Genomic DNA, 17,705 nt, shown 5'->3' with positions numbered 1-17,705 from the left:
ACAATGACATGAAAAAGAAGACCCTGCCTAAATAAACTTTCAATCCAAGAGGTGTGTGGGGAAATTAATACATAAGGCACCGGACAATTGTAGTTGGTAGTAGGGAATGTCTATATTGCTACTGTAAGGAAGCATTATCAGCCACCAATGTTGAAGAAGCCATTGGTGACTGGCATTTCTGTGTAGGGTGGTGAAGACAAGAAAGTGTGTCAATGATTGCTCTTAAGATTTTGTGGAAATCTTAAGAGCAATAGCTGCTGGGACCCATAACTGTCCTGTACCATTTAGCTTAACCTCCTATCTCATCTGGTTCTGGGGAAGGCTGTTGCTTTCATGCTGCATGGGCTTATAGAAGGAGTAGCTGTATGAAACGTGTTTTTCACTGTTGGAAACAGAGCGAGTACACTTGTCCCCATACTTGTGAAGCTGCTGCCACCAAGGAGAAAGCCGAGATCAACAATGGAAGAACAGAGGGGGCAACAGCTATGGCAGTTAATAACTATGATAATGCAGCAGCTGGACTCCATCCTTAGTGTGATGGTACTTGGCACCACCATGTAATTTTCTCTACCTTCACAACTTTGTAGCTGTTTCATATTTGTGAGAAGATTCTTGGGGGACACAGAGCTGATCTAAAGCGGAGCCATCTCAACTGACACCCACGTGTCCATGAACTACATTTTATGTAGTGGTCCATCTGAAACCACAATTTTCCTGCATCTGTTTTACCTGATTCATGAGGTATTCAGCTTATTAAACTAAGGCATTAGTTATTATCATTATCAGTGACATTAATTTTGTGCATCATATTAGAGCTTTTATTGTTAGTACAAGTCATGTTAATGGGTCTAAAAATGGAGCTACTTTCCAATATACCTACTTTTACATGTGGTCAGGTTGCATTATGTTGCAATGAGATTTTTTTAGGCACTGCTCCAATGAAGTGAGTTCAATGTGCATTGTTGCAGTTCAACAAGTCCGTTCATTCTAATGCAAACATATTGTGAACATTCCCACTTGCGTTTACACATGCGTTTGTCTAGAGTGAGATGAACATTTTTGGTTTTGTCACAGACTCATGTTAATAAACCCAGAATCAATATATCTAAACATGTCCACTACATATGAATGCTATGAAAAACATTTATCTAACACGTCAAGCACATTGTATTTTAACATGTAGTTTTGCTTCCTCTCCTCACTTCATGATACTACCTCAGTCACATGCAACTCTTTTCTGAACCCAGCTCTATCACATGAGTGTACAGCTGATCTCCTGTGGGCATTACCTGATTACAGGTTGTTTTATCCCACCCACCTCAAAACTGAGGACATCCTGGAGATCAAGACTGAATACAATAAGGTTCTAAGACCATAATGAAATGTATATTAAAAATGTGTGTAATTTATGCTTATAAAAACCATTGGAAACCACAATTATACAATAAAGTAAAAGCAATCAAGACAATTTAATAATTAAAGCAGATATTGTCTACCAACTTGTTTTATGGCTGTCCATTTCACAGTGTGCTTCCGCATCTAATCATTGGGTTTAATTGAATCCAGCAGGACAGAACAAACAGATTGGCCACTGACCCCAATGGATCCATGAGTAGCATGGATTAGTGCAGTGTTCAATATCCATTGCAGTCTTATGGGACCTGTGGAGTGTTGTTCTCCACAGGAATCGCTATCTGGCTTACAGATTCAATTTTTTGCAATGATTCGATACAATATAATTGCAACATATGTGTTATTTATATAATTTAGACACAATATGTAACAAAGGCAATGCAAATACATATTATGCATTAAAATAATGTAAGAAATGTAAGAAATATATATTGTAATGCTGGAGATATCCTGTAAGTAGCTTTCAGGTAAACAAGGTGGATATGCAGGAAGTATTCACATTAACATGTATGCATACCCTTAAATTTCATATGGAATGTTAAAGTAATATTAGAAACTGTCACCGAGTTGTAGTTATACTTCATTACCAAAGTACACCTGTATTTGGTTCAAACCAAAGCTTTATTTGTTGCATTTGATACATTAATTACTGGACTCTATCTTGTATTCAATAGTATAGAACATGAATACATTTTTGCCTGATAGGACTCATTCATACATATACGCTCTTTTGTACTTATCACACATTAATAAACCCATAAATAAACATTAACAATAGAAAAAATAGGAGACAATTGTGCCCTTCCCACAATTAAAATTTTAACACCACTTTTAGAAAATTAGAATGCAGTATGACCAATTTTTCACTTGTCAATGCACGTTGCAAGTACAGTAGATTGAATTGATAAAAGTGCTATACATAAAAAGCACATGAAAAACATAGTAAGAGTTCTTATGTCCATAATTATCAGTACCAATAAAGATTGTCTAATGCGATCAATGTGGTTCCAATGCACAAAGAGATTTAATAGCAAAGTATAACTGATACATACGCGTGCGCGCTAGATGCAGTAACAGCTCATAAATCCTGAAGTCTGTGTGGTGAGAGAGGCTGTTACTGTACCAGTGGCCTGGTTTTATACAGTTTGGGTTGAAAGGAAACAGTGATGATGTCACAAATGTACACAAAGATAACACTAAGATATTCTTCATTGGTTCAGGGTTTAAGATAGTCCAGTACAATGCAGGTCATAGCTCAGTTCAAAAGATGCTTCTCCGAAGGTGGGGGCAACTCACTCCAACAGCTGTGTGTCTTGCCTCAGAGAACTGCCAAAAATCTGGTTTAAACTAACTCATTTACAGATTGTTTTTGAGTATTAATATTATACTAACATAACTAGTGATCACAAAGTGCGATCGCTTATCCGATGATACCGGATTCCTGCTGGAGAAATGTGGATTAATATAAGACCAAACACAATACATTTGTTATGACTTGAACCATAAATATCTTTAATGTAGGTTTGATTTTGTGTAATAAAATCTCTAAGTTTTAATAATAAAAGAATGTGAGTTGGACATTTTATTAAAAGTGAACTATTTACAAATGTAGGTGTGAATGTATGTCTATTTAATTTGTTTTCCTATGCGATTGGGTAATTAGCCACAGTACGCAGACGCATGCAAATTGCAATCGTACAGGAACACATTAGAATCGGTATTTATTAATTTAGAATGACTTTATCCAATTATTTGAATGTGACAGAATGCATCACTTAGATGTGTCTAAAGTATATGTTAGTTTTGACGCATTTTTACACATTTTCCCAGTGTTTATGTGTGAATGAGACATTTAAACCCCCTTAGAGTTACTGTTGTCAAGTCTTTCATTACAAAATTCTTTTGAGCAATATCCCCAAGTGTATGCATCTTTTCCTCACAAATATATTCTCATTACAGCTATTGTGTATTAGGTGCTTTAAAAAAATACATAACACTTCAATGCAGGGTTTCGCTGTACAGAAACAGAAATCAAATTGACGGCGCCTTGTAGTAAATGTTTGTGAAATTCTCTCTAATTCTGGATGCAATACTGGGCATGGGACCCTATGGTTCACGTTGCTTAAGGGGGGGAATTTCCTATGAGAAATGTGTCCCTTTTGGAGTGTGTATACACACCCTATTCAGCCAGATACACCCTACTGCCAATCCTCCCGGTCAATCGTGATGAATATTATATTTAGCCAGGAGCTTCCATCTCCTTAAAGATTTGTCTGCATTTTTACAGATTCTTCTTTTATCACAACACTTTAAAACATGTTTATCAAAAAAAAAATTAATTATTGGGAAAGGGTGTCACAACATGGAAAAGATTAAGAGCCAGTAGCATTATGCTGGTGCTATTTCTTTTTTTTTTTTTTTGGATCAAATGTTCACTGATCCACAGATTCGTTACATTTTGCTGAACTGTACAATTCAGAGCATAATTAGCTGAGAATTCCAAACATACTTGCGTGTTTACTGAATTGTTTCTGTCTGGAACCTAGGCGACCATTCCAACAATGGCTGATATTTTTAAACACAATATACTTTTTTTTTCCAAAGCATATTTTGTCATGTTTTTAAACACAATGTACATTCTTTTTCAATTAATAAATGGATTGCGGTTCCTGTTTTTCCCTATGTTGTACTGTAGATGGCACTGACTTTTCATGACTTTTCAGAACACCATGTAGTAGTATTTACCAACAAAACGTGATGTATTTTTTAAACATTGCTTGTTCTATGAAGCACTCACTCAACTGTGTGTATATTTTATTCAGCATCCATGTCATGTAAGCAGTGAGACATTTGTAAACTAGACTTTCATATCATCTTAGCAAGACATTTTTCTGTCATTGTTATAGTAACAATAATAATAATAATTATTATTATTATTTCTATTATTGAGGTTTTTTTTACCACAATATGCTAACCACAGAGGTTATACTTCAGGGTATAAGAGATGTGTGGTAAACGTGATATAATTAAACATACAGGACCTGATTCTGTGTAAAACACATCAAAATTTAGATTTCTTTATAACTTGCTCTTGCAGACCCATACAGCTGAAGAAGTGGATCGATGAAGGGGGGTGGGTAGCAAGCAAAAGCTATTTACATGATGATGGGGAGGTTTATGTCCTTCCTGAGCTCGCCACAGGACACTTACATTACGGTTTGACAGGTGTACCGCCCCAGTAAAACTTCCCACCTGCCACTGTCCTCGGATAATGTTTTTTTGTTTTTTTTTTACAGTCAAGACACGTGCTGATCATCAGTATGTATCTTTATCATTGTAAGAAAAAAGTTTAAATAAATAAATAAGGGGAAAGTGCCTGCTCACAAAAGAGTAACCAGCACCAGTGGTTATAGGTGGGCTTGTTATCATTAATGCAAGGGAATAGAGAGTCTGTGGTGTCCTTGCAGAACCAGCAGCAGACTATGCCAAACTTGTGACTATAATAGGGAGATTTGCAGCATGGAATCCCACTGTCATAATCACACAGAGAAGCAGTTTACTATTATTAATAAACTTCATAGGGCTCCACAAGGTTTCTGCAGCACCGTACAAATTACAGACAGTAGACAATACAGGGTTAAACATACAGAACAATAAACAAAAAATACCAGACTCCAAACACCAAAACTCCAAACATAGCTTACACATGCTCGTGAGAGCTTACATCCTAAAGGGAGGGAAAACAGACAGGGGGCCCAATGGGAAGTCAGAGGGGATCAATCGCAAGAGAATTGAGAGGCGGGATAGGGGAAGAGAGAGGTGAGGAAATCAGGCATGGAGAGCATGTTAGGTGGCTGGCTGGTATGCTTTGAGAAAGAAGTGAGTTTTAAGTGCCCGTTTAAAGGTGCACAAATGAGGGGACAATCGAATGGAACGTGGGAGGTCGTTCCAGTGGAGGGGGGCAGCCCCGGAGAAATCTTGGACTCTGGAGAGGTGATCTAAGTGAAGGAGAGGGGGCGATCATTGGCCGATCGCAGGGAACGGGATGGGGTGTGAGTAGAGAGGAGGTTGGAGATGTAAGGGGCATTGGAGTGGGAGAGGGCCTTGTAGGTGAGGGTGAGGAGTTTGAAAAGGATTCTGTAGGGGAAAGGAAGCCAGTGTAGGGCAAGGCCGAGAGGGGAGGCAGAAGAAGAGCAGCCGGAGAGGAAGATGAGTCTCGCAGCAGCGTTAAGATTAGACCAGAAGAGGGCAAAGTGCGAGAGGCAAGACCGGTGAGCAGAAGGTCCAGTAGTCAAGATGGGAAATGATGAGTGCATGGATAATGGTTTTGGTGACATCCTAAGATAGGAAGGGCAAGATGCGCGCGATATTCCAGATTTGGAGGCGACAGGATTGGGCAAGAGATTGAATGTGGGGGGCAAAGGAGAGGGAGGAGTCAAAGGTGACGCCCAGCTAACGGAGTTGGGGAACAGCTGAAATGGTGGTATTGTTACCAGTGACAGGGAGATCAAGATGGGAAGAAGATTTAGAAGAAGGGAAGACAATGAACTCAGTTTTGGCGATGTTAATTTTGAGAAAACGTGAAGGCATCCAAGAGGAGATGGCGTAAAGGCAGTCAGATACACGAGATAGGAGCAGGGGGGAAAGATCGGGAGAAGAGATGTAGGTTGAATATCATAAGCGTAGAGATGATATTGGAGACCAAAATAGGTGATGATCACCCAGGGAGGTAGTGTAGAGTGAAAAGAGTAGAGGTACAAGAACCGAGCCCTGAGGAACTCCTACAGGGATTGCAGAGTGGGGGGACCCATGCTTAGAACATTTGTAAACTCCTACACAGCTCTAAACTGCTTTATATACCTTTTAGCCTATCTGATGTTACTCATTACACTATTTATCCATAGACATATAAGATCCTCTTTTACCATAAATTAATTCTATTTTGACAAGACCTTCGGCACCGAGTTTACCCCCATCCCCACTCTCCCTATCCCCTCCATACCTTTCCCTTTCCAATTTTTTGTAAAAAATGTACTTCTGTTATTTCAAGCTATTGATATCTGTAATGTGAACAACGCTAATCTGTTTTGTACTTAAAATTCGTAACTGTGTTTAGTTTGAGTTATGCTTTGTACCAACACTTTCTGCTGGTCAAAAATGATCTGAATAAAAAATTAAATTAATACTCCCTTAGCACCAATTGATATGAATGTCAAATCAATCACACATGCCTTGCAAGATGACAGATATCAATGAAGAATAGTTGAAGCTACAGGTATATGGGAAGTCCTTTACCTTTTCTGGCATGCAGCGTCCCCCAGTGAAGATAAAATAGGGTTACGCTTGGTTAATTTCATGGAGCAATGATGTGCAATTTAAATTAAATTCAAGAATTTAACACTGTTTAATAATTCTAGTAAAGAAAGTACATTACATTATACAGTGTAGCTGACTACTCGCTCACATCAGTTCCTGCCCCATTGGAGCCTACAGTCTAAATTCCCTAACACACACACACACACACACACACACACACACACAGACAGACAGACACACAGACACACCTTAGGGTCAATTTGTTAGCAGCCGATTAACCTACCAGTATGTTTTTGGAGTGTGGGAGGAAATCTGAGCACCCGGAGGAAACCAACGCAAACACGGGGAGAACATACAAACTCCACACAGATAAGGCCATTGTCTGGAATTGAACACATGACCCCAGTGCTGTAAGGCAGAAGTGCTAACCACTACACCACCGTGCTGCCCCATGACCTTATATTGCACATACACTTGTGTGTATACTACAATCTGATCTGTTTGTCTACGTAAGGCAAGTACCGTATAGGTAGATTGTACTTACACTCAAATTCTAATCGAAACACTCCTTAAGATCCGCTTTTATTTGAATACAGTCGGAATTACGCTCACGTTCCGTGCTCTTTCTTTACGACATGAATCAGGCTCAATCGACATCGACATGAATCAGGTCCAATGTGTCTTACATTTTTCAAGGTTTCACGTACTCTGTCTCAAAAGCACAGTAACTCGCAGAGTAGCATATTACGACTAAACTTCTGCTTTCGGCTTCACCAAGTTATGCAAAAGGAACATGCTTCATTTGTATTTAAACAGCATACTTAATGCACAACCCATCCAGTGGTCCATTTGGCCAGTATGTTTATGCCGAGCCTTTATAACCAGCTAATTCATTGATGGTCCATTTTACCAATATACATAGTGCAAAGCCAATTTGATTAATATGCTTAATACACAAGCCATTTGACAAGTATACTTTTGCATAACCCATCTGTCCAATAAACTTTATTTACAACCGATTGGTAAAGTATGTGTAATGCACATTCCACATGACTAGTGCAAAGTTGATTTGGCCAGTATGCAATGCACAGGACATTTGACCAGTGTACTTAAATAAGTTGGAATACCCAGGCAGATTACATTATTTAATGCTTAAGAGGTTGTGATGCAACTGGGTGTGAGATGAACATGTGAAACTGATATCCAGTTTTGTGATAATATTTTCATCCAGCAATGTCCACCAGCCGCTATGTAAAGCCAGTACATTTTCCCTTATGACATCACTCACTACCACCTACCAATGCCATGTTGTGTATCAAGCAGTCTAATTTCTCTACCTTTTAATGAATTTCAACAGCCAATTGTAGTACAATAAATGTAAGTGATCTCTGATTGACTATTAACAGTATAGTGATAAATAGGCAATTGCCTTTAGCAATAAAAGCACTTTTTGCTGCTCAATGGTTTTCAGGTGGCCTCCAAGTCTTGAGGGAACACTAAACATTCTGAGAACCTCTGTTTTAGAAGGTAAACACTTTGCTCAAGGATATGACAGGTATCAATAGCAACGTTTTTACACTGACATTTGCACTAGATGTTTGTTTTATAACTTTGTTAATAATACTTATGTTTAGTTTCTATCAACTGAAATCAATGTTTATTATTTAAAATATTTTCTAATGTCCCTCTAGCTAAAAAAAAAAAATTACTTCATTGAAAAACTACAATCCTCAGTGGGGCAAACACTGGTTTTGATTTTAGCACTTCAGCACAATTTTTTGCAATTGCAAATTGAATGTATGAGGTATCATCTATATATATATCTTTATTATACCCAGTTGCTTTGCCCAGTTTCCTGACACCCCACCTGTTTATTACAGTAAAATAACTGTAGCTTAAGAGACAGTGTATTTGCCAATATAAATGATAAGACTACAGGGTCTGATGCAGAGTTGAACACAACTAATTTATGGCCCAAATGTCTGTATTTCAGTCCATATGCTGAGTAGGACACATCAAGATTCATCTAGCTCTCCAAACCTCCATAAACATGCCCTTATTGTACTCGGCCTACATTAGAATGTCCTTTCCCTCCCCCATAACGCATCTTCAGGTGCAGACAGGCACAAGTGTGGGTGCAGGCAACTCTGTATCGGCATAGGTACTTGTGCACTTTTTGTGGACATGTGCAGAGCGAAATCACGCAATCTATGCTATGCAAAAGGACATACGTTCAACAGTGCATCAGGACCATAATGAGTAACTTAGGAAGTGTGTGAACTCCTTGGTGACTTCTAATATTCATACTAATTGAAAGTATTTTTTTGTAGTACACAGTTTGCTAATGAACACAGTGATGACCCAGAGCTCAATATTTATGCAGACATTATTATCAAGAGTTCATCCAAATATAATGTTAGTGTTTCCCTCCTACCTAAATAAATGATAATGATAGTAGCATAGTGTTAAGCTAAACATAAATATAAATATATCACTTTTACTTTTTATTGCGGTTGATTTAAAGGCCAAAACCCAATTTGTCTATTTTTAACGTTGTCTCACACAAGAGAAAACTAGTTTCTGACCACAAAATTACAATCAGAGCATTTTGTCAACTTTGTACCCCCTCACACAATTAAATTTTATGATGGACTTGTATCTTTTTCAACCTTATTATCTAAGTATGCTCTTGGCAAGACTATATCCGTGATTTCGGTCAATATGACATAGTGTGCACAAATTACATTTTCTGCTATAGGTACATCTTGTAAACATATATGCAAAGCATATACAGCAAGATCATATGAAAAACGCTATAGTAAGTGCTTCATTGATCTTTTTGTGACTTCACCTGAGCCTGTTATGCTAGCGACTTAATCATCGTCACACCATTTTCTCATGAAGTGAAGGACTGGAAAGCTTTTTTTGTTTTTCTTTGAATCTAAAAGAGAAACTGTGCAGTAGAAATTCATACGATATTATGTAGAGTGTTCATGCAAGGTTTTCCAAAAAAATATATAGTTTAAAACAAGGTGAAAAGACAAGAGGCATTTTCACAGTTTTCTTCTGGGCAGGAATTGCCCATTTGGCATCAGTCTAAGGGTTTGTACTTAGGGAGTTTTTCATCTGACCACTGTGTTCACTGCATGGTGCATGCAGCTTACAGAATATGGCAATTTACCAAAATAAACACAAGCATTAAAGGCTAATTCCATCCAAACCCTAAAGTTCAGCATTGGATGAAACAACATATTTTAATATAAATGCTGAATAATACTTATCTGGTGTCTGATGCACCACCTGATCTGCTGGGTCTGCCTTATTAATAAGAGGATAAGAGGCTGTCTTCAATGGACCACTGTGGATATCCACTGCAGATATCAAGGAACTCTATAGACTCTTGTCAAGACAGCCTTTTCCTTTTCGTAGTGTGTTGTCCATCAACATTACACTGTCAGCAAGATAGATAATTGGGAGGTTTGCAAGACCCTAGGGAGTAATATTCTACATTTATGAAACACTCAATCTGAATTTGCAGATTTGGGTTGTTATCATATAACAGTGTATCTGAATGAACCAAGAGTATGCTGGTTCCATGGTGCATTTACTGTAAATGCTAGTAGCAAAGTATACGATGGGTGCAATCCTCATAGGGATCAATAATTCCTATTCTAAGTGCTGTTTATAATGAGGAAAGGGAACATGAAGAGTGTTTGTACTGTGACAAAGGCCACGATTTTTCTTTGTGAAGCAGGTTGAACATTTTCCCTTCTTTGAACCTCTTCTTAGTGACTTTGATGTCAAAAGTTGTACAGTGCAAAATATATTGTTACCCACTATTAGTCTTTGAGAACCATGTTCATCAAAATCTGAAGTAATATCTGAGATATAATGTAAGAACTATGTAATTTTTGTCTTTTGCAACCAATACAAAATGTCTATGGGCCAGGAAGTACACCATGAATTGGAAGGCATTAGAACATCATCATCAACATCATCATCATTCATTGTTTATCAGGCGCCACAAGTTCCATATCAATGGACAATAATGTTACATATATGACAAACATAAGTATATTAAATATAATGACAGATAATAATAATGGATACAATTAAGTATAATAATGCCTCCATGGATGGTCATGAGCTAGCAATAATAGCATGAGGTAGCAGAGATTCAGCTTAAGACATAACAACAAGGTCGTATGAAGGAGACAGACATGAGAAATAAGGAGTTTACATTCTAGAGGGAGGGGGCAATAAGAGACAGTAGGTGCAAGTGGTGCAAGAGTGAATGTGGTAAACGGATAAGGCAGCGGGAGTGAACGTGATGGTTTAGGAGTTATGGAAGGCAAGAATGGATAGGTGAGTTATGAGGAATTGTTTGAAGGATTGTAGGAAAAGGAGATCTACAGTTGGGGAGGAGCATAGGAGTCTTGACATAGGAGTGGGAAGAGGTAATGAGGTGAAATAGACTTTAAAGGCAGAGACAGAGCGATGTGAATGTGCTGTGGTGTATTTCGTGATGAGGTCAGAGATATATAAAGGGGAAACATTGGTGAGGACCTTGTAGGTAAGGGTGAGTAGTTTAAACTTAATTATTGAGGCAATGGGGAGCCTGTAACGGAATTTACAGAGAAGAGCAGTGGATGAAAAGCAGCAGGAGAAACAGATTAGATAGGTGCAACTGAAGGATGGCGCACTGGTGAGGTTTAGCGGACTAAGGCTAAACAAGGTGGGAACAATTAAATGAGCATGAGGATCGAATATAGGTCTCTGGGTTGGTATCCAACAATCTATGTAATAAATCCAGTTCTTAAATCCAAATGCTAGGCAGGATGGATAACCATAACAGACTCTAGTGTATAGAGAATTAACTCCAATGTCACAATATGCATATGCAATAAATGTTCAAACGGAGCTGGCTGAACCAGTACAACACAGCCCACAAATTTTCCAATTGTATAGCAGCTGAGGGAAGGAGGTAGGTATGCAGAGTAATACAGTTCACCAAATAACAGTGTAATAGGTGGAAACGTACCAAAAGGTAATATAAAACCAGCTTATCTGTATTAGGGTCTCCAAGAGGGAATCTCAGCTTCGTCTCATGTGTCAGGAACCGGTAAACCAGCGAGTGCAGTACGCAGTACTTCTTGGTCTCGGGCAGCCGTCCCCATACAAACACCGCAATCAAACTCCAATCAACCGAAATAGTAAAGATAAAGGAGCCATATAGTGTAGTAATTTATGTACAAAGGATTTATTCAGCAATAGTATACAAATGCAAACTCACATTGTGCAAAAACATAATAAGCTTATCTGTATAAGGCAGTAGGTGAGCTTGTACCAGTATGGATCCCTGAAGGGTTCTGTAGGTATTGCCGGTGATCTCCGCACAGAAGTATCAAGGTATATACACTAAGTGTCCAGGATGGTAGAGTGGCCTATGTCAATGTATACAGAAGATAATGGGGCCTCAACGCAAGATTAGTTTAAGTGCAGTGCTTTCAGGATGGATGGAAGAGAGAAAAGTGCTGCAAAATTCAATGTAAGGAAGTGAAGGTAGCAGTAGGAGGGTGAAACCGTGGGAGGGGGAGCTGGCAGTAGGAGATTTTGTGGTGGATAGTGTAATTTTGACTTTAAACTAAGTGGCAAAGACTCAGACAGTGAGTGAGGAGGGGACAGGTGATGAGTGAGGAGATTTACAGGGTTGAAGAGATGGCAGTGTAAGTTAAATAGGATGGAGATGAGAGATTTAAAGTAGGTTTATTAGGTGAGGACTAGGGTGGTGTAGTAGGAAGAAAGGATAAACTTGAAGTGGATCAAGTCAGCATTGGAGTGAGATTTCCTACATTTGCATTCCACAGAAATGGTGAATCTGTAAGTAGTGCCAAGGTTGTGGTATAGGATTTCAAGGTGGGTGGGAGATGACGTTCATTAGGAGAGGCTGTAGAAGGAGGTGAGTGTGTGGTGTTTAGAGACAGCAGTACTGTTGTGAGTGTCAATGGGGTTGTTGAAATCCCTGAGTTAGTAGGGATAGGGCAAGACCTGGGATGGGTCTGATATCACCTGTAGCTATGAATGGCTGCAGAGACAGGGATGTGAGAGACTGGTGGGAGTAGTTTAGGTAGAGAGGAGGTGGAGGCTGATCTAGCAATAGAAGGAGGTGGGTCTGGAGAGGAAAGGTAGAGATGTAGGATGTCAATATCAGGTAACATGGTGGTGAGGTGGGTGACTGAGATGAAAAACTGATTTGATGAGATGGTTGATCTGCAGGAAAAGATGATGTAGTGTAAGCAACCACTTTTAAAAAAAAGTTAGTTTCCCTGGCGGTGTCATAAAGCATTGCTGAGGGCAGAAACAGGAACTAGTTGGCAATACATAAGAAAGTGTGATTAAAAGAGGGAAAGCTAAAATTTTTCTTATGTCAGCTGCTTTCCGCCACAGGATACAAAGTAATTCCTGTCCTCCCCTGATACTGATCGTTTCAAGCTTAGTCTAGAAATGCTTGTCAAGAGAGCTTCCTTAGTTCACTGTGACCTGCTGAGGTTTGTAAAACTTTCAAACAATACAAAGCACAAGCATTAAACCATATAATTATCATTTAGACAGTTGCACGCAAATGACTGGAGTATCTTAAACTAGGTCAGAACTGTAAATCTATTGTGTATGTATAGATTACTTATATAGCGCTCTTCAAATTTACAGATGGAGATGGGCTTTATTGCATCATTTTGCTCACCAATTACCACTAACTATGATAGGTGCTTCATAGTGCAGGGTGTGCAGTCATAACCGCACCATCTGTAAAGACATTTCTTATGCCTTAAATTTTTTCAAACAACTGTCATGTTATTTAGAGTTATTTATATCAAAGTGAAATACCCCAGGCATCAAAAGATGAAAAACTTCATTGGTGGCAAAAACTGGTGTTTCCACTGGTGATAGGGCGTTTTTCACTTCGCTCTATACATGAAAGAGGTTACTGCTGGGGATAACACTGGAGGGGGAGGAAGCGATGGATTTAGCCACTTATGGCTCACCTTTTGCATAGGGACGCCTATTTCACAAGTACTGTAGTAGTAATACCTTTTCTGTTATCGGCATATCAACATGGCGATAACAGACCAAGATCAGTAAAAATGCTCTGACCTATATTGCTGGCTCAGCTGTCCCGGTGATAATTTTTTGCAAAACTACAGCTATAACTGATTTATTTTTTATCACTTTAAAAAGCAGCCTTAATAATCAGCCTTAACGCCACAATCGGGGCTGATTTGATAAATGAACCCCCTACACTGTAGATGATAGAGACAATGGAAAGTGCAAAGTTTTTTTGAAATTCATGTAGTAGACAAGAAGAAAGGGAGACCCTGCCTTTACAGATCACACATTATAAACAGTAAAACTGTAAGAAATACAAACGTGATTGGGAGATAACACTGTAATTTCAAGACAAGTGCACACATGTGAGCTATCATTCACTGGTGCAGGGTTAGTGTGAAACATCCCTCAACTGGAAGGTGTTCGTTTAGGACATAAAGGAGAATATGCAGCATGTATAACTAATAAAGAGTACACATATCAGGACAAAAACTATGTATTGTAAGTTCAATGTGAAGGAACAATCGCTTGTGATGATGTCATCGTGGTGGGGGGAGGGGAATGTCCATGAAGGATTCCCTGAAATGGCCGGTGTGCATTGTGCATGTCCTGATCAGAAGATGCGCAGTAGCAAATTCCACGGGCAGTAATGGCTGCTGCATTCTCATAGCTATCTTTAATATCCTGCGATATATTATATCCATACTATCCTGCAATCTATATACTCGCTACTGTCTATCCTGAAATATATCTATACTGTGCTTATCAAACACTGTGTTATATCTATACCAGGGGCGCACGCAGGATTTTTAGGGGGGTTTTCCCCCCCCACCCCCAAAAAAAGTGCTGTCGCTCAGTTTCTGCAGCACTGTACTATACAGCAGCCAGGGCGCTGTCAAAGAAGTGTTCGCGGCGGTGCTGTAGTACAGTGCCGCTATGTGGGGCACTTTGTTAGCGGAGGGGAGGGGTTTCTGGAGACCCAGAAACCCCCCCTGCGTGCGCCCTTGTATACTATGCCTAACACTGTAATATATTTAATACTGTTAAATTCCCTATTTAAAGCATGTGCTCCATCTTTTCCTCCTTTGTTTTCTCTTCTATGCAACATGTCCTCCATCTTGTCTTACTTCTTTGTCTCCTCTTCCATGTGGCATGGCCTCCATTTTGCCTTCAACTTGTAACTCTGTCTATGTCTTCTCTTCCTCCATTTTGCAATAATATCTTAACTCTCTCTCATGCGCACTCCTCTCTCTCTCTCTCTCTCTCTCTCTCTCTCTCTATATATATATATATATATATATATATATATATAGCAGGCTCTCAGGGAAATAGCACCCGCTTCAGGGTCAAAATAGGTACCCTTTTACATTCAACAAATATGCAAGGTTCCCTAATTAGATAAAATATACATCTAAATCCTGTTTTACTTATTATTTGTTTGCTTGTTTTGAAATGGGAAGGTTCATTTCTCTAGACAGATCTTTAACTTGATATTGTTATCTTCTTGTGTATCTAATGTGTAATAAAAGTTTCATATATACTAGAACCTACCATAAGAATGACAGGGGATGCTATCCGTGCTCCGTGTATTTGTTTGTGTTTAACTATTTTCTACAGGCAGCTCTTTTTCACACTGTTAGTGACCCCACTGGGATTTGTAATTTGGATGGAGCAGACATCAAACAGATCTTCACCAATGTCTCACATTAGTGAACACAGCCAACAGTTCTCCCAGTTAATTAATATCTTCCTTCCATCTGGACATTTGTTGGCACTTAAAGCTCATCACTGTAAAATCATCAGAGAACCCAGTTAGGGGACCACAGGGTGACATCACAAGAGGAAGCTACTCCCTTTTCTGACATTCCAATGCTAAAAGGGCATTGACTTTGTCAGGGCAGCAATTTGCACACCAACTTTACAATGCCCCGAGCCATTAGTCTGAACCTAAATGAGGAAGCTCAGCACTCTGGGTGTTTCATATTTAGATGTAGCTGAATAAACATTGCATTGGTATTTAAAGAAAAAAAATGACATTATAAAAACACTATAAAATAACGTGTCAACTTGTATATTGTTCAAACGTCCTTTTTTTTGCAAAGGACATGTGACAAACGACCTGAATTATTATCATTACAGTGGACTAAGGAAGAAGCATAGCATTCATTTTCTACTTATTTGTTTTTTTATGTAAATACCCATATACTTTCATTCTATGGGATGAATTTCTCTTCTCAAATTGTAATTGTGCAACTTTAACACAAAAATCTTTATTTATACTGACTATAGTAAGTCAGGCTAAAATATGTGTAAATACTCAGAAATTGAGAACTAGTTTTCTACGTACGTATCTGAAAGGGAATTCGTACCCAAAGCAAACATTTCATATAGTCTTTGTCTAAGTCAACACATAATTTTCCAAAATATAAACATTATTGTAAAATACACTCTTCACAACAGGTCTGTCTATCTCTTTTGCATTGTTACCTGTGACTTGAGAGCAGGGAGAAATATTATGGGTACATATCCACATAATGGGCTTGATGCATTAAGAAAAGTAAAGCAAAAAAAATGAGTAACTTTGCAACTTGGCAAAACCATGTTGCATTGGATAGGGAGATAAATTTAAATTGTGGGCACTGATTTATAGTTGGGGGTAGGGCATGTCCTAGATCAACTTTAAATTTCAGTGTAAAAATAAAGCTATCATGAAAAAGCAGACGGTATTTAACTAATGTGCAATATAATAAAGTAATATGTACCCTTTATTCTGTCCAGTAGAAAAAGGAATAATTTTTTTGCCTTACTTTCCTTAATGAATCAGGCCCAATATGTTTAGTACTTTTGGCCACTCCAGGACATAGCCTACAATTTTCATTACCAGCAAGAACATTATTACTGGACCTGCTCAAAATAAAATTTTGTTTTGTTTTAATTTCTCATTTTCAATCTTAAACTGATAAATAGTACTGTGCAGCTACCCAAGCCTACAGAATCTGTGCATATTCATGGAATTTTTTGGGCAGGAAAAGTATAGTGCTATACCTGCAACAGCTTCTAAGGATAAATTAACAAAATTAGGGATGCTTAGCAGTTATGCAAAAGTGTCATTCTACTTTGTACATATGATGTCAAGAGTGTGTTGCCATATAAAACAACATTGTTTCCATGAAATGCCCCATTGCCAGCGAAAACTGATGTTTTCACTGGCAATAGGGTTTTTTACTTCACTCTATAAATGAAAGGGTTACTGCTGGGGATAACACGGCTGGTGAGAAGCAACGACTTTCACCAGCGATGCATGGGGAAGTCTACTTAACAAGTACTGCTGCAATTCCTCTTCTGTTATTGCCATGTAGGATGTAGATGATACAGAAAATGTAAAGTCCAAAGTATTTTGGAATTCATGTAGTAAATAAGAGGGAAAGGGAGTCCCTTCCCTCAAAGAGCTTGCATTATAAAACTGCTAAACATACAGATGTGATTGGGAATTATCACTGCAATGTGTCAAATGGACACATGTGAACTATTATTCAATCGTGCAGGGTTGGTGTGAAACATCTCACAAGACAAAAGCCTAGTGGCACTGTGGAAACTATGTGAGAAGCCTAAACATATATATATATATATATATATATATATATATATACCCTATATTACCTAATCACAGTCATGTTGCAATCATGATTGTGGCAATATGTATCAACCACATGTATACCATATTATATAATCAATGTCTAATCACATGTGTAACAAAAAAATTATAAATATATAAAAAAAAATATCTAAATTTTGTATATTTATTTATAACTAATTTATAAATATATAAATATATATTCCTACTAAGCAGATTAAACTTTGCTCCCCTCTGA

The 17,705-nt window shown here is 38.3% G+C and overlaps 1 protein-coding gene across 1 annotated transcript in view; it reads left to right on the top strand.

Moving 5' to 3' along the window:
• The window catches only part of PTPRR (protein tyrosine phosphatase receptor type R), a 139,599-nt gene that overhangs the window by 92,680 nt on the left and 29,214 nt on the right, over nucleotides 1–17,705 (top strand). The gene's annotated exons all lie outside the window — the stretch shown is intronic.

Source organism: Mixophyes fleayi, chromosome 4 (assembly GCF_038048845.1).
Source record: "Mixophyes fleayi isolate aMixFle1 chromosome 4, aMixFle1.hap1, whole genome shotgun sequence".
Taxonomy (NCBI): Eukaryota; Metazoa; Chordata; class Amphibia; order Anura; family Limnodynastidae; genus Mixophyes; species Mixophyes fleayi.
The sequence above is the reverse complement of the archived record's forward strand: the minus strand, read 5'-3'. Positions and strand labels throughout refer to the sequence as shown.